This window comes from Lissotriton vulgaris, chromosome 11 (assembly GCF_964263255.1).
Source record: "Lissotriton vulgaris chromosome 11, aLisVul1.2, whole genome shotgun sequence".
NCBI lineage: Eukaryota > Metazoa > Chordata > Amphibia > Caudata > Salamandridae > Lissotriton > Lissotriton vulgaris.
The window spans coordinates 744,345,456-744,372,801 of NC_141699.1; the positions used below are offsets into that span (position 1 = coordinate 744,345,456).

Consider the following 27,346-nt stretch of genomic DNA (forward strand, 5'->3'; position numbering starts at 1 on the left):
CACGTGCCACATACACCGTTTTCTCACGAAACATACGCCAGTCCATGTTCTCCTTCCATACCGAGACCGTGGGCGGCCTCTGGGATCCCCACAACTGTGCTATATCTCTCCTGGCAACCATATTCCCCAGGGTCACCCACTGAGTCTGCACCACATTATAATCAGTTGTTTCCCATACATTCAGCAAGCAACACCTGGCTTCGGGTAATAGCGCAACTCCTGTGACCTCTGTCATCGCTGCGTGCACTCGATTCCAGAACACTGCTATCTCCGGGCATTCCCAAATTATGTGGAGGAAAGTACCAGTTAAACCGCACCCACGCTTGCACAATCCATCAACCGAATAACCCATCCGAATCAAGCGAGGGCCAGTCACGTAGATCCGGTGCAGGATCCTAAGCTGCACGAATCGGAGACGGGCTGGAATCGCGACCTCCTTGGGAGAGGATATCGCAGATTGCCAGTCCTCATCATCTAATTCTAAACCGTCATTGGTCCAAACCTCTCTAAGGTGTACTAACAGGTCAACCCGGTCATTGATCAATTTTTTATATATCAGAGAGATAGTGCTGTTTGGAACGTATCCATCAAGCACCCGATCTTCGAGTGGGGACGATTCCGGGATAGCAACACCTGCAGGAAAAACCGAATTCAATGCGTGGCGGACCTGTGTATAACGGTAAAACTCCTTGTCATTAAGTTCGTACTCTATCTTCAGCTCCTCGAAGGTCTTAATCCTACCCTTGGGCCAGAGGTCGCTTACCTTGCTAATACCGATCCTATCCCAGTTCGCAAAGCCTTTCGTCCTCCACAAGCTACCCAATTTATCAGACGCATAGAGCGGGGTAGCCCGGGTCAAACGATCCGCCCATCCCATTGCCGCGTTCGCACACTTCCACACTCGCACTGCTATATTAGTGGGTCCCAGCAGGTTCTCTCCCGCAGATTTTGAGTAAAGCGCCCTGTTATAGTCTCCACCCGGTAGCTGCCACTTATCCATCGTGAACGCGGGGTTCAAAACCGGACCGTACATTCCATGATTGATCGCTCCCAGCTGGGAGGCCCAGTAGTAACGCTTGATATCTGGAAGTGCGATACCTCCGTCATACCAGGGGAGGGTCAATTTGGCGAGGGCGATACGCGGACGTCCGCCCCATACCAACTGCCTCTGTAGACTCAGTTATAGCTATTTTTATATTTTTTATATAGCCTTGTTTTTCATCCTAACTCTTCTTCAAGCTGCTGCTTCCGGGATACACAGGGTTCTTTTAGCTGGTGTGCACGCTGGTCTATGGTACTTCGCAGGCCATGCAAAGGACTTTGAAAAGTGTAGGAGGCTGTGGTATTTGACTCACTAGTGATGGCCTGTGGGCTCGGATCTTCACAACCAACCATAGATCTTTGAAGTGCTGTTGGCATCGGTGATAGATCAATGCAAAGAGGTGAAGCGTGGTTGGGAATAAAACTGCAGGAAAAGAGGTCTTGGTGGGGTGCGGGTGAAGGGCTGGGAGGTTTCACTGACCGATAGCGCCAACTTCTGGTCACAGAGTACAGAGCCCTAGGACTAATATACATAACTTTAACATATACATTCCAAGGGGATAACACACATTCTCCAAGGTAATCTAGAGTTTGGGCATTACCCGTGATAATGCACATTCCCCGCTGTGAATATACAAAACCCTGATAATATACACCCCCTAATAATGGATATTGTTTAAACTCAATCCCTATGGTTATATACATTCTGTAGGGAAACATAGTTAACAACGCGGTCACTATACCGCAATGCTGTTACAACGCGGTGGTTACAACGACCGCGATGTAACCACGCTATACCATTACAACGCAAGTCTTTACATCGACTTGCGCTAGATGGCGTGCTAACATTACAAATAGTGTAGTTTACTATCCCAACATCTTCCCTACTGTTAAGTGGACTGGAGTTGGAATAGTAAATTACACTTTTTTAATGTTAGCACGCCATCTAGCGCAAGTCAATGTAAAGACTTGCGTTGTAATGGCATAGCGTGGTAACATCGCAGTCGTTGTAACGACTGCGATGTACCGACACGCGTTGTAATAGCTAGCGTTGTTCCATCATACATCCCATTCTGTATGGTTGTATGCTGTCCCGGAAGCCATATACACATCTCTGCTGGGAATATACATTATCCGTGGTAATGCACGTCACCTTGATAATATACATTTCATCTAATAACACACACCTGGCATTATATTCTGCTCACACCTCCTGCCCTATCTGCATACATTAATGGGCAGCGAGAGACTGGGAATGACACCTCCTCTCGATTCTCAAAAGGGAGGTAATAGAGGTCAATCTGCCTCCAAAAAGGCCACTCAAGGAACTGGCGGCATCTGAACACCCCAGACACCGCTCAAATCGGCCACCACTAGGGCCCATCGCTGCTACTCAGACACCGGACCATTGTCCTCCTTACTAATCCCACCCTGCCGTCTAATAAGCATTTTTAGATCATAAGCATGCTTGCAAAAACTGTCTAGGTTAAAATTTGTTTAAAAAAAAAAAGAATTGCATACAGCCAAAAGAGCGACGTTGCCGAGATGGATTGATAACATGTGACCCGTTTGACAGGCTGCTTGCTAACTATGAAGGAATCATTTTATGGCCCAGGGCTGGGCCACGTAGAGCTGGTATGTGCAGACCTGTTTTTCCATGAGCCTCTGTGAATTCATTTCATATTTCCCTATACTAAATCCCCACTAATCCTGTTTTTTGGTCCTGGAGTACCATGCTACCTTCCAAAAAGTGTGTCCACACCTCATCAGGGGTAGCAAGTGCTGTATAAATACAAACCCTTCCCTCTTCTATTCCTCCACTATCCTTTTACAATCCAAAGCACAGAACAATATGTGCCCCGCTCAAATCCAATTCATTTCATATTTCATATTTCCCTATGCTAATTCACCACTAATCTTTCTTGCGTTTCGGAGTAGTGTGCTACTCGCCGAAAAGTGTTTCAACACCTCATCAGGGCCAGCTAGCACTACATAAATGCAAACCCTTCCCGCTTCCATCCCTCCATTATCCTTTTCAATCTTAATAACAGACTAACATAGCCACCGCTCAAATTAAATTCATATTTAATATTACTAATTCATCCATCCTTTTTTGTTCCGTCAAAGTGTGCTACTCGTCGAAAAAGCACTTTGATGCCTTGCCAGGGGTAGTAAGTGCTATATAAATGAAATTACAATACAATACAATACAATCATTTATTTCCTTCTTGGGTTTCTTGTCTCTTGAAACCTGAACCTATGCAATGATGATTTCTATCATGTGTTTAGCACAGGAAATGGTATAATATCCCTATTCTTGCAGTATCCCTGCAGGTATCCTGATGACTGAGCACTAAAAATGCTTAAGCCTCTAGACACATATCCACTTCTAGATAGGTTTTTTAACGTTGAATTGTTATTGTGTAAGTGTTTCAAATGACAAAGGTTTTGGTTTAAATCCATGTAGCTTCCCCTTTCTTTCATTTGACATTTCCTTGTTGTTACTATTAATGTTTTTTTAACAAATCACTTGCTGCTGCACATGTTTAGGTCGAGCCCTGAGCCAGCACGCAAGCGCTGCTCTGGGGTTGATCTGTGGTAGTTTACTACGTAAGGGAAGCCCTGCCCACTCCCCCGTCCATCTTTTTCATTGGCTTGGGTCTTTGTCCTTCCTAAATGCTCCTTCTGATTGGTTTATAGTCTTGTTAGTCCCGCCTTACGATGGCCATGTCGTCATTTGTATTCTTCCATGGCTACTGGCCCCTTTACTTCGAGTGTTGCACGGTATGTGTTATTTAGATTGTGAGCACTATTTTCTTTAATGAGGTTCTCTTACTGCCTGTGCTTTCTCCCACTCCCGCAGTCCGTGCCTTCTCGCCCCTCCGCCCACATTCCAGTTGTTCGTTCCTTCTCACCCCCCTCCCCCCCGCCTTCCCGCACTCCTGTTTGCAATGCAATAGGTCTTGCATAAATGCGAGTCCTATTGCATTGCAAATGCTTATTTTTTGTTTCTTGTGTCTACTGTGGCTGAGGTGTTATGAATCAAACAATAAAGAGAAAAATGAAGAAAGGATAAATGTCAGCTGTGACTAAGATGATTTCTGATTTCTGTAATTTTTTATTGTATATAAAAAAATATATATTTACATGGAGCATACATGTTTTGAAACTCAACTGAACTGTTTGTTACCTAATAGACACAAATTACATCATCAGTGATTCTACTGATGATGTCATGTGGTTGAGTCAAGCATGCACAGGGTACACAATATTGCTTTTCGCCGTTCCGTGGTCTTTTACTTATTTCCAGTACCTTCTGCACGCAGACTGCAGAACTGAGCACGGTGCATGGCATTCGGCAATAGCCTATGCTGTATAGATTTACACCAAATCAAAACGAAACTTCAAGTTGAACCATGAGTTCCCTTCCTGCAAAGTTTGCTGTAAACCTGTTTGGCTGTTTTTACTGAGTATTGTGTGTAACATTCTTGTAGGACTTGGAGTATCAACACACAAGTTGTGAGACCCTGCTATACCTTCCCAATTTCCAATTCTGCACAAAACCTGTCAACATACTTTTTGGGGAACAACTTGTGCCTTGTTCATTGAATGGATTCATTAAACAGTGCCAGTGACCTCCTCATTACTGTTATGCTGAGCAGTGAATAGATGCCTTGCGACCATGTCCTGTATGCATTATGCACAGGCCAGGGCCTTTGACCATAGTTATGGCTGCTCCCCATAATTATAAAGGCATTCCAGGTTGTGATCTGTGGCGTGCCTTCTGCGACTACATACAATGCACGTCGAATAAACAGTGAACTAATGTGAATCAAGACATTGGTTTATGGCTATCATTATTGAATGATTGACTGGATTTATGATTTTTTGCCAATTGGATTTCTAATTGTATTTAATATTTTGATTGTCATTTGGATTTATTTAGACTATGTTCCTTGATGTTCCTATGAACATTATGGCGAGTGGAAGGTAGAGGGTGAAAGGTAACAGGGTAAAGGAATGCAGATAGGGTTGAAGCTCTGCCCACTCTCCGCTCATATCTGCCCATCTTTTCAATTGGCTGCTATGACTGTCCTTTGTAAATGTTGGCTTTTGATTTGTTAATAGGCTTATTAGTCCCTCCTTAGTACCTCCCTGTCTTCTTTTGTACCCTCCCATCAGGACTGGACCTTTTCTTGTGGCCTTACTTTGCAACTTGCATTAGCCCTTCGGGAGAACTCTTTTCTTCAGCTTTGCAAAAGTGGCCTCTTTTTTAGGTTTCGCCTGTCGAGAGCTGCGCAAGCAGGGTTTCGCGCAGGCGAAATCTTTTGTTTAGAGTATGTGAGTGTAGTCCCGCCCCTCTGTTCCCGTGGCTAGCTCCATAAATGGAGGCTAGCCATTGGAACAGAGATCTGTCCTTCAAAGCTGGACCAGATTGGTGCCCCCCCTCCCGCTGTCCGTGTGCCCGTTCCTGCCCTCCCTCCCGCTGTTCGTGTTCCCGCCCCCCCTCCCGCTGTCCGTTCCCGCCCCCCCCTCCCGCTGTTTGTGCGCCCGTAGGTGCTTGGTACAAATTGTTGGGGCCTCTGCCCCGTCAGTGCAACGATCCGAAGTCACCCAGGAAAGGCAAGGGCATTTGTCCACACCGCAAAATGGGGGCAAACTTTTGCTAACGACGTTCCCCGCTCCCAGACATATTCAGAAACATCGAGGCGCTCGGCGTCCCGGCGCGTGCTTAAAAGAAATCGATACCAATCCCACCCGGCCCGGACACGCTAACATTATAATAATGAAAGATGCCTGAAAGGACCTAAGACAGAAATGGATATATTCTGATTATTCATCATAATTCCTTCTCGGGAGCAGAAAAAAAATCCAATTGCGATGTCTGGGAATGATTTGGAGAAATGCAACATTAATAAATACGTAAATATGTATTTGTAAATGTCACAGGCGGAAAGAGAAGGATGTTGCCTGATTTGCCCCCCCCCTTCACCCCACACTTGAGACACTGTATATGAGCATATTAAAATACTTAACGCATTTCCCCTCATTAATTTGCTTTTTAGCCCCTCTTGAGCAGAGTTTAAAACACCCCTTAGTTGATTAATCGCTTTTTATTGATTCATTTGCTGTTTGGCAGCGACAAGGGTCCCTACGCTGAATACATTTAAATACATTTCGCTCCCATTAAAAGAAACAGTACACCCTGGCGCCTTGAGTTTGGAGGTGCCCGTGGGGAGGGTGGGGGGCATTAGGTGTGACCGGTGTCTTATGGGAGGCGAGGGGGAAATGGGACATTAGCTTTTAATGTAATTTAAAGTGGCAAATGGGGGCGAACTTTTGCTAACGACGTTCCCCGCTCCCAGACATATTCAGAAACATTGAGGCGCTCGGCGTCCCGGCGTGTGCTTAAAAGACATCGATGCCAATCCCATCCGGCCCGGACACGCTAACATTATAATAATGAAAGATGCCTGAAAGGACCTAAGACAGAAATGGATATATTCTGATTATTCATCATAATTCCTTCTCGGGAGCGGAAAAAAAATCCAATTGCGATGTCTGGGAATGATTTGGAGAAATGCACCATTAATAAATACGTACATATGTATTTGTAAATGTCACGGGGCGGAAAGAGAAGGATGTTGCCTGATTTGCCCCCCCCCCCCCCTCCACCCCGCACTTATTGAGACACTGTATATGAGCATATTAAAATACTTAACGCATTTTCCCTCATTAATTTGCTTTTTAGCCCCTTCTGAGCAGAGTTTAAAACACCCCTTAGTTGATTAATCGCTTTTTATTGATTCATTTGCTGTTTGGCAGCGACACGGGTCCCTCCGCTGAATACATTTAAATACATTTCGCTGCCATTAAAAGAAACAGTACACCCTGGCGCCTTGAGTTTGGAGGTGCCCGTGGGGAGGGTGGGGGGCATTAGGTGTGACCGGTGTCTTATGGGAGGCGAGGGGGAAATGGGGCATCAGCTTTTAATGTAATTGAAAGTGGCAATTGTATTAAAGAGATTGGACATTCCGCAGCTTTCTCTGAAATACGATTTATTTCAATGATGCTTCTGCTCGGAATTTTTTTAAAGTGGAATATAAGTTGGGAGGGCGAGGGGGGGGCGGGGCAGGAGGGGGGGCAGGAGCCTCCCAGATAAAAACACATTTGTGCTCCAAACTGTCCAACAACAGCAGGAACTACTTTTCTACTGACTTCTCAAGCCTACATGAATATAAAATGTAATTGTTAATATATATATATATATATATATATATATATATATATATATATATATATATATATTCACTGAAAAAACCATAGGTTTCACACCAGTTATGGTTAGCTGGAAATTTTCCTGACATAAAACCATTGAAATTCCCACGTTATAGTTAGTTGGACTCACTACAACTTGCGCGCCTGCAATGCACTGCTGATGACGTCACATATTACATCACTCATGACATGGTCAGTGACATCACTCATGACATCACTGATGACACCATCCAGGGAATGTGTGTCTTTCTGAAAAATCAATATGTTTTATATTTTAGTTTCTATTTTTGAATATGTGTTTCAAGGGTTACATTACACTGAAAGGAGGTCTGTCACTCGGTCACAAGGATGGTGTCACTGTTTTTTTCATTCTTTTTTGTTTTATATTTTTTAGTATCAGTATGAGTGTCTGTATGGTTTGGTGGGGGTATTACTTAGCACATAGATGCATCAATGACTGACTCACTGTTTGTATGTGTTTTGAAGGCAGCATATGTGCAGGACTGTATGGGTGGATGAGTGTGTATATGTGTGTGTTAGTGAGTGAATGACTGTCTCACTAGTGTCTTAATGAGTAACTACATATGTTTTAATCTAGTATATGTGAGTATTGATGTATTTAACCCTTTCGATGCTGATGACGAGCTCAGCTCGTCATGATGCACAGTTGAGCTGTGCTGATGACGAGCTGAGCTCGTCATGAATACATACTAAGAGCAATTTCCAGCACAGGGGGGGAAAACACCTAGCAGCCAAGGTGATAAGTGAGTATATGTGAGAGTGAGAGATTGTAAGAGTTCCTGTTTAAATAAGTATGTGTTTCTATAAGTGATTGTTTAAGAGAGTAAGTATGTGTAAGTTTCCTTAGAAGTAAGGTGGTAGTGTGTGTATAGCTGTATATGCAAATATTTGGATGATCAATAGTTTATTTGCATGTGTGATTATGTGTGTGAGTAACTTTTGGATGACTAGAGGTGTGTAACAGGATGTATAGATGTTTCACTACATATGATGAGTGAATATATGTATGAGTGACTATATAGAACTGTTGGTGAATGAGTGGATGTGTATATAGATGGTGGTATTACTGAATTGGTTGTTGAAACTGGTATGGGTATCTCTATTTTTTTGAAAATTTTAGTTTCTATTTTTGAATATATGTTTCAAGGGTTACATTACACTGAAAGGAGGTCTGTCACTCTGTCACAAGGATGGTGTCATCAGTGATGTCATCAGTGATGTCACTGACCACGTCATGAGTGATGTAATATGTGACGTCATCAGCAGTGCATTGCAGGCGCGCAAGTTATAGTGAGTCCAACTAACTATAACTTGGGAATTTCAATGGTTTTATGTCAGTAAAATTTCCAGCTAACTATAACTGGTGTGAAACCTATGGTTTTTTCAGTGAATTTAATAGGTTTTTTAAATGCTAATTCCTAACTATAACGTGTGTGAAACCTATGGTTTTTTCAGTGAATTTCAAAGATTTTTTAAATGCTAATTCCTAACTATAACGTGTGTGAAACCTATGGTTTTTTCAGTGAATTTCATAGGTTTTGTAATAGCAAATTGTTGGGCTACATCTGGCTGATATTTAGGCTACATTTGGTTTTTTTTGTCTCTGGTGGCCATCTTTGGGCTACATTGGGCTAAATTGGGCTACATTGGGCTACATTGGGCTACATTTGGGCTACATTTGGGCTCTAACATATATATAGCCCAATGTAGCCCAATATATATTTTTTCAAAGTACATTTTCGTAAAACCCACTGGAGCATATATCTTGAGACATAGCAAAGGCACATCGGGGTACCAGTCCCTACAATTTTGCCAAGTTTGGTGGAAATCCATTCAGCCGTTCGGGCTAAAAGTGAGTTCGACCGCCCTATGGAAATTAACATGGGGAAAACACGTTTTGGGACCCCCCTTTTATCTCGGCCCCCGCTTGACGAATCCTCTCCACATTTTCAGGGAAGGAGCGGGCCACGAACTTTGAAAAATTCGCGAAGATTCGTCCACCGGCGCCAAAGTTATTCCCAATAGAATGTTGTTGATTTCCTATGGAAAGTAGATCCTAACTATAACTACCTACTGGCGACCGCCAGTAGGTTTTATATATATATATATATATATATATATATATATATATATATATATATATATAATATATATAATAAATTAATGTTTTTGCCTATGGGATACAATGTATAATTGCAACAGATTAATTGTCAATTGCAAAGTAATTTCATAGCGGCAAGGAGGGCGACCAGGCACCTTTAACACGCCTGGTATTCTTTTTATTTTTTTAGAAACGCTATTTTTCAAGTCTGGCTGATTTTCACGCTGGTTTTAGAAGGTACGATAAACCGTAATCGGTTCAACAATTTTAAAACGGACTCGAAACCTGCGTTTCCTTCTCTGCCGTTAGTCTCTCCCAACACTACGAAAAGGAAATGACATGTTTCACTAAAGTTCTAACACGGCGCTGTGAAATAGCAGAGTTCACTGTACGTGTGAACAAAAAGGGTTTTTTTTAATACAAGGAAACGCCTGGCTGCGATGACCTCCGCGCACAATTAATTTCTTCTAAAAACAGACGGATTTTGCATAACATGGGGTCAAATTTAAGGTGATTTTAGGAGGCTCGGAGTCTTCACAATTCCTAAATGTTGTGAGGGCATGAGTGCCCCTTGGGGCTTTTGAGTGGGTGTTTCTCTACTCACGCACCCCACTCCCCTCCAACGGGTCTGTGGCTGTTTGCCCCATTCCTCCCAACCCTCAGAGAAGAACTTGGTAAGAAGACATGGCCCTCTCGGCAAAAAACACCCACACACACACAAACACACACACCGAACGCCCGAGTAATTTCTCGTACATGGCTACTTGCCAATACAGATCCCTTTGAAGAGGCCTTGTGATCTGCTTGAAACTGGCCCGAGGCGCTTTACACCAACATTACGAAATATGGGGACCCTCGTGATAGGTGGGGCTTCCGAGTACTTCAGGAGACACCCCTGTCATGTCTTAAAAGATTTGTACTAAAGAAGCTGCGCACATGGACACACGTCTGTAGTATACACAGACCCTTCGTTTCATCATCATCACACACAGCAGTCCCTGTGTCTGAGAACGGAGGCCCGTTCAATGCCAGACAGTAATCCGAAGATACAGCCCTCACAGGGACAAGCACCCGAAGACACAGCACCCGAAGACACAGCCACCCACAGAGTTCAACAGTCTCATTTCAAACCAGCAAAACCGCGCAAAGCGGGACACACTGGAATACCACAACTCGTAGGAAAACTGAGAACAACGCATCACACTGCAGAGGAGCGCTGTGCTTGGGAGTGCGACAGCGAACACGCAGTATGTGAAACAGAACCTGTGCCCTAGGGGGCCGCACGGAAGATAGACAGCAGGTTACACAGAGTACAGCACGATACATCCTCGGTACCGAAGACACACTGAGGCGGAACACTCACTAGGTACGGGAAGTCACTGAAAATACTGAGCAGTAAAATACAGCCCAGTGCAGTGAAGTGTCTTTACACGCGGTTTGTGAAAATGCACCAAAAACAAGAACAGGAGCACAACACAACAAGCTGTGATAACCGCCCATATGGCGTGAGGCCGGGACTGCGGCCCCCAGCACACCCTACAGCCCAGCCATACATTTCGGGTCACTGGCATAGTTTACGTGCACCTGTTGGCCAAGGCATTCTTTCTGTCCTCGCGACACAGCCGCAAGTGCGGGTCTCGTTCTATAGTTTCTATATTGGTGCATAGATGTGACCTTTGTGGCCCTTCAAACTAGCGCTGGCCCCACCCGGCCCTCGTCCTCTCTTTCCCACCCCCCTGCTCCTCCCTTTCAGTCTGTGTCCCTTTCCGTCCATCTGTTTGTGCTGCCCTTTCTTTCTCTGCCAGTCTCAGCTCTTCTCGGTTTACTGTGTGTATCCGCCCCACACCTGCGCCTGTCCGTCTTCACCTGGCTCTTTGTCCGTCTTCACTGTCGCCACCCTCCTGTCTACAGGCCTGTATGTTCACACCATGCACACGTGTGATCGATAGTCCGGTTTACAGGGACACAAATCAAAACGTCACAGGCACCCCCAATACCCCAGAGGGTGGGTAGGAAGCGGTAAACCAGGATCGATAGAAATCCAGGGTCGAGGTGATCGATCACAGGCCCAGCACGTCATGCCTCCTGCCTCGGTGAGTGCTTCTGTGCTCCAGCCCCGTAGTTACGCGTGTCCATGCGCACACATGTATTAAGTATGTGAATACCCATAGGTAATCGAGCGGTGGACACACATTCTAATTTACGGGTACCTGTAAATTAATATTGAGGTAACTGACAGCTCTGGTGGATTGCTGGAATCCCAGAGATGGAGGGTCAGTGTCCCCATTACCAGCAGTGTGTGAGAGACAGCAGTGTGAGAGACCTTTTATTTATGTTTTGGTTTTTGAAACATAAATAAAACGCATTGTTATCTGCAATATCATTAGCTCAAAGTCGCGTAAATACGAGAGCTACTGCATTGCAAATGCTATCGGTCTTGCGCTTGCGAGAGATTAAGCTATTGCCATTGTAAATGACAATGCCATTTATTTATTTATTTTCAAAACCAACACATAAATAAAAATTTTGTTATTTACAATTCCAATAGCTCAAACTTCTCAAAAGGCGAAACCATTGCATTGTAAATGCTTGTTTTGCAGTGAGCTAAAAAACGGTGTTGGATCTAGCCCTGATCTCTTGACTGGGTGAGAGCTTTCTGCTTAATTCAGAGACTCTGTCCCTCACCACCCCTTGTTGTAAATATTTTTGTCCACCCTAAGCGTGGAAGGGTATTCTCAGATGTGAGACCCTTGCTCATTGCACCATCAGGATTCAAGCAAACCGGGCCGAAGACGGCTGTAATGCCAGAAACCGGTCCCCGGGAGCTTGTTTCCTTCCCAGTGTAAGAATTGGCTTTTGTAGTTTGGTTTGCCCTGTTCCCATCATGCACTGGGACAGGAACAGACTAATTTGCATACAGCCAGGTTCTGAAACTGGGATGGTGCAGTGAGCTAAAAAACGGTGTTGGATCTAGCCCTGATCTCTTGACTGGGTGAGAGCTTTCTGCATAATTCAGAGACTCTGTCCCTCACCACCCCTTGTTGTAAATATGTTTTGCATTTGCAGCATGCTATGAGCGCTTTCACTTTTGCAATGGGGCCACATGCACCACTCGAGGGATGAGCTGCGCAGCTCGCCCAAATCGGGTTTTTTAAATATTAAATCATGACGGCTGCACGCCTTGTTCTTGGTGCTGGAACACCGGGCCTCACTTTACCAGCTGGTAACATCGCACTTGGATATTGCTGCAAATGTGGGCCACCCTATTTCCCCACTGCCTCCTGACCCTCTTCTAAGGATAGCGAGAGCACTTAATGCGCCCGCCAACAGGCTACAGCCTTCCCTTCCCTCTATCCCACCTCAATCAACCTTCTCGATCCACCCCATGAACAAAATAGGAGCTTTAGATCCCACGGAATTGGGAATTTCATACAGAATTTCACTTAGAAACCAAGGCTCAGCACAGTTATTCCCCATTCCGAGAGAACTGTCTTGTAATAGCTCGATTTATGTGTGTGAGATGTGGCCGTGAACATTATTTACAGCCACATGATATCCCTGCACATAAATCAGCATTACTTGTAACAGGTGGGAGCACTGGGCTCAGACGATACTGTTACGCATTCAGTTCAAATGGAATTTTAAAGCCGAAGAAAAGACTTGTAGTTAAAGATAAAGATTAAAGGGTTTTGGCGGGAGAATGATGAAATAGGTATTCATAGAAACAATGACAGAAAATAATAGAAATAGAACTCTGCTGCAGGAAAGAAAGCTGTTGCTGGCGATGTAAGATATGAAGTATATCCTGCTACTGAAGACCAGAACCCCTCAAAATGCTTTGAGAATCAAGAATGTTTGGTTGTAAACGTCCTGTGCCCTATTCACAAAGGTAACTTTGGTTTTATGCTTAAGCTTATGATCACATTTTAGGTTTTTCTGTATGTTACAAAGGGATCCCTGGTTGGCCTAAAGGCATTTACAAGTGTGAATTTCTTTGCCCCAAGTGCAGGGAAATCTACAGTAGTAAATATCACTAAGGGGTTGTTAAATTGGTGTTCCAAAGCACAGTTTGCCTTGGAAGTTTGTAAATTAAAATAACATCAATTGGTTGTCTATGGGCTTTCACAAACTTAAATGGGCGTCTTTCCAGCCGGGAAATGGTTGGAGATGTAACACCACTTCAGGATGAGAAGGTGGGTGGATCCACCCGACATTTAGTGGGGGTGTTTGGGAAAGGGTTTATTCTCCAGGTAAAATGTTTTCATCAATGAGAACAAATAATTGGGCATTTACACAGGGAGGATACATTCCCTCTGTGCAGACTTCTCTGTTATGTAGGAAGAGCTGGTAGTATCGTGAAAACTGGCAGACCTTAAATTTCAATTAAAGGAAAAGGTCCAAGAAAATGAGAAGATAAAGGGCATTCACTTGATTGCGTGCTCCCCAATTGAACTGCAGCTGAACAAAAAGCCAACAATTGTCAAAAACTAGAGCAAATCTGCTCAATAAGCGGGAATTATCCTTTAATACACTATCCATACTACTATATCTCCGGACATGTTTATGACACACAGGCTTTCTAACAATTCAAAAATGAGATAGGTGTGGCCTCAAACATCCCGTAGGTGTCATGCTTCAACATCTTTAAAAAACATTAGCAGAAGAGTTTTGCGGCCGACAACGGACATTAGGCTGATTTTACAGACAACCCGTCTCTCTTGCATCCAAATCATGGCAGTCCGTGCCTCCTTTGAGAACAACAATGAGATCGGCTGCTTTGCTAAACTCACCAACACCTACTGTCTTGTTGCCATTGGTGGCTCCGAGAACTTCTACAGTGTCTTTGAAGGTGAACTTTCTGAGACCATACCCGTTGTTCATGCATCTATTGCAGGCTGCAGAATCATTGGCCGAATGTGTGTTGGGAACAGTCATGGATTATTGGTCCCAAATAATACAACAGATCAGGAATTGCAGCACATGAGAAACAGTCTGCCTGATTCAGTCAAGATTCAGAGAGTGGAGGAAAGGCTGTCCGCCTTGGGAAATGTCATAGCATGCAATGACTACGTAGCTCTTGTTCACCCAGATCTTGACAGGGAGACTGAAGACATTTTATCCGATGTTCTAAAAGTAGAAGTCTTCAGACAGTCTGTGGCTGAACAGGTGCTAGTGGGAAGTTATTGTGCCTTCAGCAACCAGGGTGGACTGGTGCATCCAAAAACCTCCATTGAAGACCAAGATGAACTTTCTTCACTTTTACAAGTTCCACTTGTTGCTGGAACAGTAAATCGTGGCAGTGAGGTGATTGCTGCAGGGATGGTTGTTAACGATTGGTGTGCCTTTTGTGGACTGGACACAACCAGCACAGAGCTTTCAGTCATTGAGAGCGTCTTTAAACTAAATGATGCTCAGCCGAGTACTATTGCCACCAGTATGAGGGATTCCCTGATTGATAGTTTAACATAGGAAGACATCGTACAACTTTATTTGGACATATTCTCTGCGAGATGTATGTTCTTCAGAATCTTGTATTGATATTCTTCAAGACTGCCGCTTCAACTAGGCTATCTTCACCGTTAAATGCACTTCTATGGTTATATATATATTTTTTAAAGAATAAATGCTGTGCTTTTGGTTATTGTAACATGCAGAAAAGCAGACTCCCAAATTCAGTGGAAACCTGTTCGACTTTATTGCCTTTGCAGTCTATAAAACGTTTCTTTGCCTGTTAAGAGCTAGCATAGTGTCTCAGCAGTAAATACGGCACATATTAAAGTGTGTGAGGAATGGATTAATAGTGCTTGCCCACATCCTAACCTACAAATGGAAAACTCATGTTAGATCATCCTGTGCTGATGCTTGTAAATTACGACCCATATTTAATCAGACTGCAAGTCTCGGTTATCTCATGCCTTTGGGCACTGTAACATACTTGCTTTTCCGCTGTTTGTAAAGAAGAAGCAAAAAGTGACACATTCCCCAGCTTGTGATCCTGCATACTACCCTCATGTTGTTTTTCAGCTCCCAGCCAATGGCCCAAAAACTGTTTTGGGGGTGGGAGCAAGAATAGGGTAAATGGGGAGGAGGTTGGGAAGTCTTGTTCTCCATGTGAAATATATTGGCGATATTGCCCTGTTTTGGACCTTCTTAATGTGATCTTCAACTTTCAAGGGAGACTATGCACTTGCACGTTACTAATTGGATCCAAAGAAAGCTAATGGTATTTGAGCTGTACATAATTCTGGCATCAGTATGCACTGGTGTATGCAGAGTAGCATTAACAGTCTTGAGCCTGCCTTTGCTTGGCCCAGTGGTGGAAGTGGGTAAGCCTGTTCTTGTTGTTTACTATTTTCCATCTTTTCTACTAGTCAACATGGCCTCTGATCTCTGTTGAGAGGGAGTTGTACTAAATAGGGTCTTCCTTTTGAAAAAGCTTACCCAAAGCTTTCTTATGTTGCTAACATCTGTTATGTAGGAATATATCCCTACGTTGTCATTGAATCTCTATCTTGAGCTGGTTCTGTGAGCCACTGTTCAAGATTATGATTTTCTCTCTCCTCCAATGAGTAAAACATTCATTAAGCTAATAGAGTTAAATTGGAGCACTGTTCAATGTACAAACAGCGTGACCTAATGTTACGGAAGTCAGCATTATTAATGACCGAGGGGCACTTCATGTCACATAAATTATCTGCTAGGGAGTTTTTTGTTCTGTCCATTGCTGTAGTACATCTTCCTGTTACTCCGAACTATTCCATCAGGACTATATCTTTTAAGGAGTGGCCAATGCCATGGGGTTCTTCACACCAGAAGGTTCTAGCCAGAAACGGTTCCCAGGGGCATGCAGTGACAGATGTTTCTCCTCTGTTTGAGTACGCACACTGAAAAACTTCCAATACAGCCCTTTCATCTCCTCATACATCCTCTGGTCACACATGTGTACCCAAACCCAGTTGTTGCAGTAGCAACTTAAGCTGCTGTCTTACACTTTGAAACAACAGTTTGTCTTATGTGGAACAATTATAATGTATCGTATATCGCAACCAGAAAGACTGAGATCATGTACTGCCCAATGATGTATACGTCTGTGCGTAAAAAATGCTATTGAATAAAATGTGATTGCAAAAAAAAAAAAAAAAAAAAAAAAAAAAACATTAGCAAAGACAAATGGCTAATTCAGAGATATTTGACTTCGGCGATATTGTTTAAGAGGTTTCACAGCAGCGCGGGCTGCTGTGCAGCCTGGTTAAAGTAAATAAAAAAAGAGCTGTGACGTGGTCAGCACTTTCTGCAGCATATTGCTTTGTGTTCATTTACTTTGAGCCATGTTGCACAGCAGCCCATGCTGCTCTGCAACATCTTTGAAAAGCATTGACAGCACCAATTGGTCTCGCATAGAAGAAATCGATTGGCCTTGCCAATTCTTGTTTTTAATTTTGGCCCAGAGTGGAGACTTGTTCCATAGCCATGTTGGGAATCCATATGAAGCCGTTTCTGTTGGATTGTGTGACTATTATCTACGCTTATGCAGGGCGTTGCACTATAGCCTACAACCATTAACTATATGATAAATGCACAGGGTTGCCAAGCTGTACCCTTAGACACTATGCAAACTGGAGATTAGCCTGTATGTAGCACACCCTGGGCATAATGTTTGATCATGTGCTGTGCAAACTTTGTGGGAGGCATTGTGCACATAGGACTTGGCCTGCATTGTTGCTTTGATGGGGTTATCAGTGATGTCGTTGAATATGTCTTGTGATTATATCTTAGAGGGTAATTGAGAGTCTATGAATAGTGCACAGGGGCCATTGTTTTTAGCTAGCTGCCAGTGGTAATGGTTTCTCGTCACTACGCAACCAGTAGCTGCATCCGAGGGTTTGCTGCACGTTTTCACTCTGACTGATGACAACTTTGTAATTGATTCATTCAACAATTGTTTTTGTTTGCACCCCACACCCAGCGCATTTGGCTTTACTATGGTAATGCTTCACAATGATTAAACTTAGCGCATGTGTGTGTTTGTATGTTTGTTTATTTGTTTGTTTGTAATGCCGGTTTGAAAGTAAAGTTTCTGATGAAACATCCTTGCATCCTTTGCCGAGTGTGTCTTCAATATTGGCTAACAATTTAGAATATATATATATATATATATATATATATATATATATATATAAGTGAAAGTGCGACCGACACCTCTGCTGTAATATCTGATTTCCCGTGGTGGAAGACGCTGGAGTGTCAGCGTTGAGGAAATAATCGCGGAAGGACCAAACGGTGAAGACCCAGCGGTGAGTGCGTGGGCTGAGGGGTGGGCATTTACTGCATCGCTCATGAACGCTGCGGATGCGGTGTGCGAGTGAAGTGGGGCCGTTGACCCCGCCTGCAACCGAGCCGCTTGGGGAGAGTAGCCGGAGCGTGAGGGTGTAGCGGTTATTGAAGAAAAGTGAACATTATCGTAACGGAACACTGCAACTAGATCCCACGCTTAAGGTCCATAATCAGCTAAGCACACTGCAGCGCAAGTAAAAACCCATGAGAAACACCAGAGAAGTATCCAGGGAGGAACTGAACCGAGCCAATTCTTAAAGGGGCAGCACAGCATTTCTTGAACCGAAAGAGCACGGAGTGCTTTTGAGGAGCAGCAGGACATCAAAGGGGGAGTCCGATAAACCTGAGGAGCAGGAATCCGACAAGCCCATCATCAATATCCACAGATAACACACCAAGCAAAATTAACGCAACATCGAAAAGGATAAGGGCGAGTGAACTGCTCACCGACGACAGCACCCCTGTGACAAGTACAAATGCTAAAAAGAAAACAGGGGGAGCTGAGAGACACCAGAACAGTGCTAACCATATTAAGGGAATTACAACAACAGAAAATCATGGAAGTGAACAAATGGTGGGAAAAAACAACTTTGGAAAAATATATAGAGTACAAGAGGGTCCCCCGGGGCCTGAGGATACTCATTATGCCCACCCTTAATGATTTGGACCCAGACCTGATTAAACTATGGCAAACAGACACCAATGAGTGTTCTTTCAAGTTGATGAGAACCCTTATCATACACGCAGAACGGAAATTGGAAAAGATAATAAGTGTGATTGAGGCACTGGAATTAGAACTGGCAGACATACCTGCAACTGAGGAGAAAAAGGAATCCATAGAAAATATGGAGAAGAAAGTGGCAAAACATGAACTAGAGGTGGAGAAACGCAAAGTCAATAAATTCACCAGAGACAGGCTGGACTATGCGAACGGGCAAATTTACACATTCGCCCGTAAATACGACACTCTAAGAAGCCATGTGGTAATGGATAAAAGTGCGGGAACAGTAGACACAGATGTTGTGGACAGCTCTGAGATCAGCTCTAATGATGAAGAGATATCCAGTATGCCACTGGATTTTCGCGGGGAGATGCAGTTGGCCCAGATGGTCACGCAGCAGAGAGGAAGAGGAAGAGTCAACACTTGGGGAAGAGGGCAGTCAAAACCTCTGACGAAACCATCAACAAAAGCACAATCAGAAGGGGCGGAAGACGCAACAAAGCAAAAGAGAGGCAAAGGAAAGCAAAGATAGCGATAAAGAAATCGACAATATCTGATAATATTGTAATCAATCTGTCAGATAAAAAATTATCAGATATACAATTGAAGCTATTGAATAAAGGACTATCTTACTGCCCAAATTAGAACAGTGATATACCCAATATAAGAATTGACATGTACAAATTCTGCCGTAAAGTAAAACTAAGAAAATATTTTGCTGAGAGAAAGACCAAAAAATCTGCGATCACAACACGCATGGAGGAGGTATCTCCCACAGTACAAAGGGATCTATCTGCGATAATAACACTGGCATCAATAAAAGAAACACCATCATCAAGTCAAGAAGAAACCACAAGCTAATTTCTAACTGACATTGAATTTTGCACACCTACGAATATGGGTGGAGAAAGTGGCTTGAAAAGACAATCTAGATTCTGTCCACAACTCCCGCCTAGGAATAAAGTCGATCTTTTTCATGAAGTAATGATAGAAGAAATAGCGAAAATCTCAGGGAAATCGTCCAACCTGAAAAAGGATACAGGCAACAAGAACAATCTATCGCCTGAGGAGTATCGAACAATATCAGAGTTAAAGAATGATTCCACAATTATAATAAAGTCATCTGATAAGGCTGGAAACATTGTCGTACAGAATACAACCGACTATATTGCGGAAGCATACAGAGAGTTGGAAAATCGAGATCATTACGAGCCAATGAAGAGCAATCCACTGGAAAAATGGAAGGAAGAATATCACTCTCTTATGTTGGCATGGAAAGACAAAGGTCTGATTGACTTTGACGAGTATTCCTACTTAAAGACGGACAATCCCATCACAGCCACAAACTACTTTCTACCGAAAGTGCACAAAGCACTTGTGAAACCCCCGGGAGACCAATTGTGAGCTCAATAGGATCATTGCTTGAAACAACATCTAGATTTATCAATATATTCCTAATGAACTATGTAACCACACTACCGTCGTTCCTAAGGGACACAATGGATTTCCTTAACAAAATCTCAGGAATTAAATGGAAAGCAAATTATTTAATGGCTAGTATAGATGTAACATCACTCTATACGTCAATACGCCATGAGGATGGGATCAAGGCCATTAAAAAAGCTTTGGAAGTAAGATCTATCAGCTATTTGGAGCATTCAGCAATGTTGATAGAAATGCTTACTTATTGTTTAACACACAATGCATTCTTGTTTCTGGGGAGCTTGTACCTGCAGAAGCAAGGTACCGCGATGGGGACATCATTTGCGCCCACATATACAAACCTCCTGATGGCCATGTGGGAGACTGGAGTGATGGAAGAGGAGAAAAAACATAAATCAAGAATTAAACTCAGGTGTCGTTTTATAGACGATCTATTTATAATCTGGGACGGAAACAGCAATGATCTCCAAATATTCATTGACTCACTGGAGAGAAATGATCTTAACCTCCACTTTACGTCCTCAATCAGTGCAACTAATTTGATCTTTCTAGACGTTGAAGTTTTTGTTAAAGAAGGAACCTTGTGTACAAAAATACATAGAAAACCTACGTCTTGTAACAGCTTGCTTCACGCAAACAGTGGGCATCCACTTGAACTGAAATGGAGCATTCCGTATGGACAAATGCTGCGAGCCAAAAGGAATTGCTCAGAATTGGATGATCTTGAGAAAGAAATTGATGGATTAAGTAAGCGATTCCAGGAACGAGGTTACCCTGCAGAAGTAATCGCAACGGCACGGAAAAGGATGAATTTAAAAAGAAGAGCAGACCTCCTTTTGCCAGTAGATAGTAAAAGTGATGGAATGAGACATGAATCAGACAATAAGGAGAATGTGACACGTCTGATTGTCGACTACAACAACCAAAGTAAGGAACTCAAAAAGGCTTTAAGAAGAAATTGGAATATTGTTATTGGAGATACTGACTATATTCAATATTTATTGCACTGTTGTTATGTTAGTATACAATATACTAGCTTGCTAGCAGGTCCGGGTACTGGTACTAGTGTTTGGTTTAATTTCACCACTTTAAGATGGCCGACGAACTCCAGTCGCGCTAGTCCTCTTTCGTTGTTTATGAACTGTGTGCAGATCGAAAACGTTATCAATGCTGGCTTTTGTGGTGCACGTTTACACGTGAACAAGGCTGTGTTGCTGAAACGCGTTGTGTGAATAAACCTGCAATCCTTATTAGTGGTCTCTGTCCTTACTTCCTGAGAGCTCATTGAGCATCTAAACTTGCGTGGATAATTGGATATTACCGGACTGCTTCGCCGGAATATGCGCCAACCTTCACGGGTCCCAGTACCTCGGAAGAATCGCCTTCACATGGATATATATATATATATATATATATATATTGGCAAAACGCAAAAACCCAAAACTCCCGGGTTTAGAGAAATGAGAGCACTCAGAGCCAATACGGCGTAGGTCAGCCTAGTCTTTTATTCATCAAAGACCTCCTCGATAGTCAGTTAACAAACGCGTTTCGGCGTTGCCGCCTTCGTCAGTGTAACTGACATTGTTTGCAAATTACATTTAAATCAAGAAACACTGCGATCGTCATTGATCACGTGACTAACTCCATATGCATTAACATAAACGAGGGTACTTAAAGCAATGCATTCATTATTTTCGCGGCAGCCATCTTTCAATATGCAATCCACTATATTACATATATACATATATACAAGATGCGAGAACGCCCAAATTAAATAATTCATTTATCACATCCATTGAAAAATGAAAAGAGAAATTAACTTCAATACTCATTCTCGCTTTTAAACCATAAGTTTAGATGGTAGATGCGCCGAAAGTACCTACAAATGCGGGTTTCACTTATAATTTTGAGTGAAAGTCGCATACGTTCACATGATTAACGTTACCACAAATACATTGCAGTTAAATTATATACAATTTAGCCCTGGATGGGCATTGACATTGCTTACATTTCAGCCCTGAATGGGCTAATCAATTCTTCGATTACTAAATCTAATCACCTGATTCATAACTGCATTGTACATTTATCAAAACAATTAAAATAATATACGGAACATTAAAGGTAACTTGTCAGTCTTCTCTGCTTAAAGGAAAGCTATATACAAATCTACACTACTGGTTCTGAGAAAAGAGGAAAGGAAATATGAGAGGGATGTTCAGATGTGAGTCCACATCTCTTCTTCATTATTCATCCCTCCTGGGGTTTTGGTCTGCAGCTGGATAATAAATCTTGATTCTAGTGTCCTCAACTTTTTTACCCAATTGCCCCCTCTTTCTGTTCTGACCAACTGATCTAGGATGAAATAGGTCAATAGATTGCTATTGCTATCATGTTCCTGTTCAAAATGGCGGGCTACTGGGTAGTTGGGGTCCTTCGATGTAATGGCCCTCATATGTTCTAGGACCCTGAGTTTGGTTTGTTTCACCGTGCTCCCTACATACCTCTTCCTACAGGGACATGTTAGACAATAGACTGTATAGTCAGAATTACAGTTCACCAATTTGGTTATTCTGCCTTTCCTCTTTTGACCAGGAATGTAGTACTCCTTGACTTTCTGGGAATTCTTACAGGCCTTGCACTTCATGCAAGGCCTGTAAGGACGATCGCAGTGTTTCTTGATTTAAATGTAATTTGCAAACAATGTCAGTTACACTGACGAAGGCGGCAACGCCGAAACGCGTTTGTTAACTGACTATCGAGGAGGTCTTTGATGAATAAAAGACTAGGCTGACCTACGCCGTATTGGCTCTGAGTGCTCTCATTTCTCTAAACCCGGGAGTTTTGGGTTTTTGCGTTTTGCCAATACATTTCGCATTCCACCGTGCGAGAGAGGCACCCGTGTTCGAGTGGAGCGGAGGCTGGTGGAACCTGAGTGCCGTAAAATATATATATATATATATATAGAGATATAGATATATATATATATAGATATATATATATATATATAAAAAGGACCCTCTCAGTGAAAAGCGGTCACAAGAACATGGGAACATTATTGTGAAGTTAACCGAGGTATCGGAATTACTTGTGACCCACCATTTAACCTTCAAAGCACCAGGAAGCTGCTGCAGTACAGCGGGTTAAGAAGGCTTAACGGGACGCTGTCACTGGATTCTGCGCCCCCAATCCAGGTGCCTGTGAGGTGTATGGTTGAGAGAAAGGGACAAAAGGCTAGTGACAAAATCATCGTTCTCCCACATGCACTGGACATCCACACGCTGCATTGTGGGACTGGTAGTCCTCGTTATTGGCGCAGCGTGGAGAAGAATCCAGCGCAGGTGAGCCTCATTCCACTGGGAAGGTGGGGCCATAATAACAGAAGTTTGAGTGAGAGAACGCATTATTTGGACTGCTGGCACTGATGAAGGCTGTTGCTGAAACCGGTCTGCTGAATGACGAAATCTCCAAATAAACTGCCGTTTGTAATCCCTGCTGTGTCCTTTGTTCTTCTGCCGATGGTGAGAAGTGTTGGAGTTTTTATATATATATATATATATAGATAGATAGATAGATAGATAGATATACTGCTACCCTATTTAATAACTCCACGGTTAATACTCTTTAAGGTCGTGTTATAATGTCAAATGTGCAACGTGCTCCATAGAGGCAATGTGCAATGAACGATCACAGTCCCTGTGCTCTAAAAATATTGTTCCTCGCTACAAGTTCAAAGATCATCTTCATTCTTGTGGAAACTCATAGTTGGAAATATTAACTAGCATTGGCAAAGCTAATAAGTCTTGCCTGGTTTGTAGTCAAGCTGCACAGCATGCCAGATGCGGTGCAGTATGGCTAAAGGGAAAAGAAACATTGACGCAGCTGGCCGCGTCATTTTGTAGGTGAGCACACCAGACAAGCGTGCACCTACAAAATTATGTTGTTATTTTTTTAGATGCCAATCTAAGTTGGATCTGTAGCAAAAAAAGAAAGAAAACACGTGGGAAGTAGGTGGAGGGTGGAGGTAACACAGAGTGTGTAGGTGGGAGAAAGCAGACAAGTGAGAGAGAGCAACTTGGAGTGGCGGGAAGAAGCACTAGAGAGAGGAACATGTAGAGCAGCGGAGGGAGATAAGTGGTTGAGGGCGAAGGCTGAAAAACACATGCACTCTTTTGGAGTGCTTAAAAAAAATAAGTAGTGCTTGGAAAGTGACCAGTAGAAGGACACAAGTAATGTGCCATGCTCCAAGGAAGGAGTAAAATCAATAAGCAGCGGAAAAACACACACAAGCTGACAAATAAGAATCAATCGAATGAGAGTGATAATGAAGCCAACTAATGGTAAGCACTGGGTTGACTCTGAGGCCACTGAAAGGCAACTAGACGTCTTACAATGGACAGCACATGCGCTGTCTAGTAGGCAAGACATAAGAACCACACTTCTGATATTTTGTGTGGGCGCATTTCGACAGTGAAACTCTGGTACAATATACTGAAGGAAAAGTGAACTAAATAAGGGAAAAATCTGCAAAGGCCTGTGTGCAAATTACAATATAAGGTGGCATACTTGGCTCCAGTGAGAAACTCTGAAGACTGGGAATTTCTTCATGTGGGAAAAAGCAAACACCGTGGTATTTTGTTGAGGTATTCCCAGGCGCCCATTGTATCCTAAATCTCCAATCTTCATTAGGAAAGAAAGAGGTGGTGACAGGTCGACTACGTACAACACCCAGCGGTGGCATTCCCAACTGTTGATTTCTGAGTCACAAAATACTATGTACATTTCTGACCTCTGATCACACATCATATTTTCAGCTGCCAATCTACCATCCCACTCCCCTCCCAACTCTTCTTTACTTCCTTTGTTAATTGAATATAACATACATAGGAAGTGTATTATCCAGGGTTATATAATACTGATATATTGTGTACAACAGAGAAAACTATTAGAACGATGCCGGTGAGCTAAATACATGCACTTATATTTGTAGCCTATAGAGGCAAATTAAATCTAATGATGAAATCCATGCGGTCAAAGTTCTTTATTTTTCCAGGAAACTAAGGGTCACTTCTAGCTAATGGAGAAGCGTTTTCAACTTTCACGCGCATTTCCAATCCACAATCGATTTAGCATCAATCCTTCAAATTTGGCCCTGTTTTTCAATAATTTTCTGGGGCAGAATAATTTGACTTATCTTTCCAGCCAATGACTTGGTGTTGTCGGCCTCACAGAACCTCTTTTGCCAAGTATTGACATGGCTAGCTCGGAAGTGATCAATGTAGACATAGTGATGCTGACCCAATGCTTGCAGTCGATATATCACAAGAGCTTTAGTTTGATCCAGAACAGACAGGGTTAATGCTCTCCTAAATACTTTTACTAGCCAGCACTTTCTGCCCGTTCATTGAGTTGCTTATCATTAGTTGTTTGTTACGGATACAATAACCTTTGAACTTGGCCTTACAGTGATCGCTTTAGTGTTCGAGAGACCTGGTCTGAATCGGTCTGATATCAGCTAACACCCAATGACTAATCTTCTGTTCTTGGACAAGTTATTGGAAACCCCAGTGACTACTGTACATCAGCACATTATAGATGTTAATGCAGGATACACATGATGGCGCATTCAGATGGTTTCTTTATACACGTAGAGAGATGGTACACAGGTTCAATGCAGGCAGCATAGGCTGAGGCTCAAACTCCTCCACTGAAACCCTCATTAGGAAACTCTTACCATTCTACCGTTTAAGTTCCAAACAAATCTCTAAATCGATAGAATATTTTGTATACTCTGCCTGGCGTGCTTCCTTCTTCAGCACCCCACGCTGTCACTCCGCCTGGAAGTGCTGGCCAACCAGAGCCTTGAGGCGGCATGTTCTGTTCACAGCATTCAACGCTGTGGTTCGTTGGGTTGTACTGAGCAGGCTGGAAGATTTAGGAATAAGGAATCTGGTTCTACCTTGTCTGTGTTTCTTTCTTTCATTTGGGGAGAACAAACCAGGTGTCTACCACCCCCTCCCTTCTCATTCACTTAAATGTTGCGTGCCCCATGGATTACCTGTAAGCCTGTTGCTTTTCAATCTCTATGTACAAACTTTGGGCAAATGTACTAAGTTATGGGGCCTACAATATATTCCATATCTGAACAGAGCTCAAATCATGTTCCAGTTGGTTTCCAATAAATGTGATGTGAGTCTGGAAGGTCCATGTATGCAAAAAAGGAGGGGGTACCCCCGACTAGAGTTCCTAATTCGGGATACACAAATCGGTTGAAAAAACAAGTAATTAGGAACAATTTTAGCTAGTGGACATGAACTGACATCAGACAGTAATGACTATTTTTGAAAAACGTGCATGGTACAAAAATATATATTTTATTTTATTGAAAGGTTTCTTTATGGTTAAAAAGCAAAAAATTTTTTGTGTGTCTCCTCTGTACATGTGATGGTCAATCTACATATACACAATACTGTACAGTTTTACTCATTTCAGTTTTTAGTACATTTCATAACATTTCATTGTCTGGAGACTATATTGGGGGTGCTAAACAAACTGATCATTTCAATCTTAAAACATGGCTAAAGGTAACAACTACGCTTGTTTCGGCTGAGGGCCTTCATCAGGAAGCCATGAAATTTCCAAGTGAACCTTGTTCTGTGGGGTTCGATGTCTTTGGAAACTCGGATCACGATATTCCGAAGAACGATTGATTATGGTGTGATTCTGCACCAGTGGTCTGCCGCGTTTGCCAAAGAGAGGGGTTCCGTGTAGTAAGAAGTTGATTATACTGCATATGGAGTTGCAAGTTCAATAACAAGGTTTCTGTTTGGGCAATCCGTCGAATATTTCTACGGTGGGGTCTGTAGGTCTGGTACTTCTATCTGCATGATGCATCAACGAGAATATGTTTATGTTTATGTTTATGTTTATGTTTATTAAAACTTTTATAGCGCGCTCTGTTACCACGGGGTATCCTGGCGCGGTGAGTGAATTGAGAACATAAGTGCTGGAGCAAAGCCTGGATGAACTACAAGAGAGGGGCATTGAACAAGTGGGTCTTGAGATCTTTCTTAAACACAGAAATGGTTGGCGAGGCTCTGAGGGAAAGGGGGAGAGCATTCCAGGCAGAGGCTGCTTTAACTGAAATGGATTGACCTCCCAGACGTGCATATTTGAATTTAGGGGTGGTTAGTAAACATAGATTGGCCGATCGAAGGGCACGGTTGGGAGTGTAGAATGAAAACCTTTTCTGCAGATATGTTGGTCCCTGGCCATGAACTGCTCTGAATGCCAACACAAGAATTTTAAACAGAATTCGATGTGGTACTGGTAGCCAGTGCAGACTGCGTAAGTGGCTATGCACGCTTGACCTCCTTGGGAGAGAGAAAAGCAGACGTACTGCAGCGTTT

The 27,346-nt window shown here is 42.9% G+C and overlaps 1 protein-coding gene and 1 pseudogene across 3 annotated transcripts in view; both read left to right on the top strand.

Moving 5' to 3' along the window:
* The window catches only part of PPP2R3A (protein phosphatase 2 regulatory subunit B''alpha), a 1,213,285-nt gene that overhangs the window by 80,444 nt on the left and 1,105,495 nt on the right, over positions 1-27,346 (top strand). The gene's annotated exons all lie outside the window — the stretch shown is intronic.
* Positions 14,109-16,591, top strand: LOC147683434 (eukaryotic translation initiation factor 6 pseudogene; annotated as a pseudogene). The gene has a single exon (XR_015300940.1). The product of XR_015300940.1 is annotated as a eukaryotic translation initiation factor 6 pseudogene (transcript).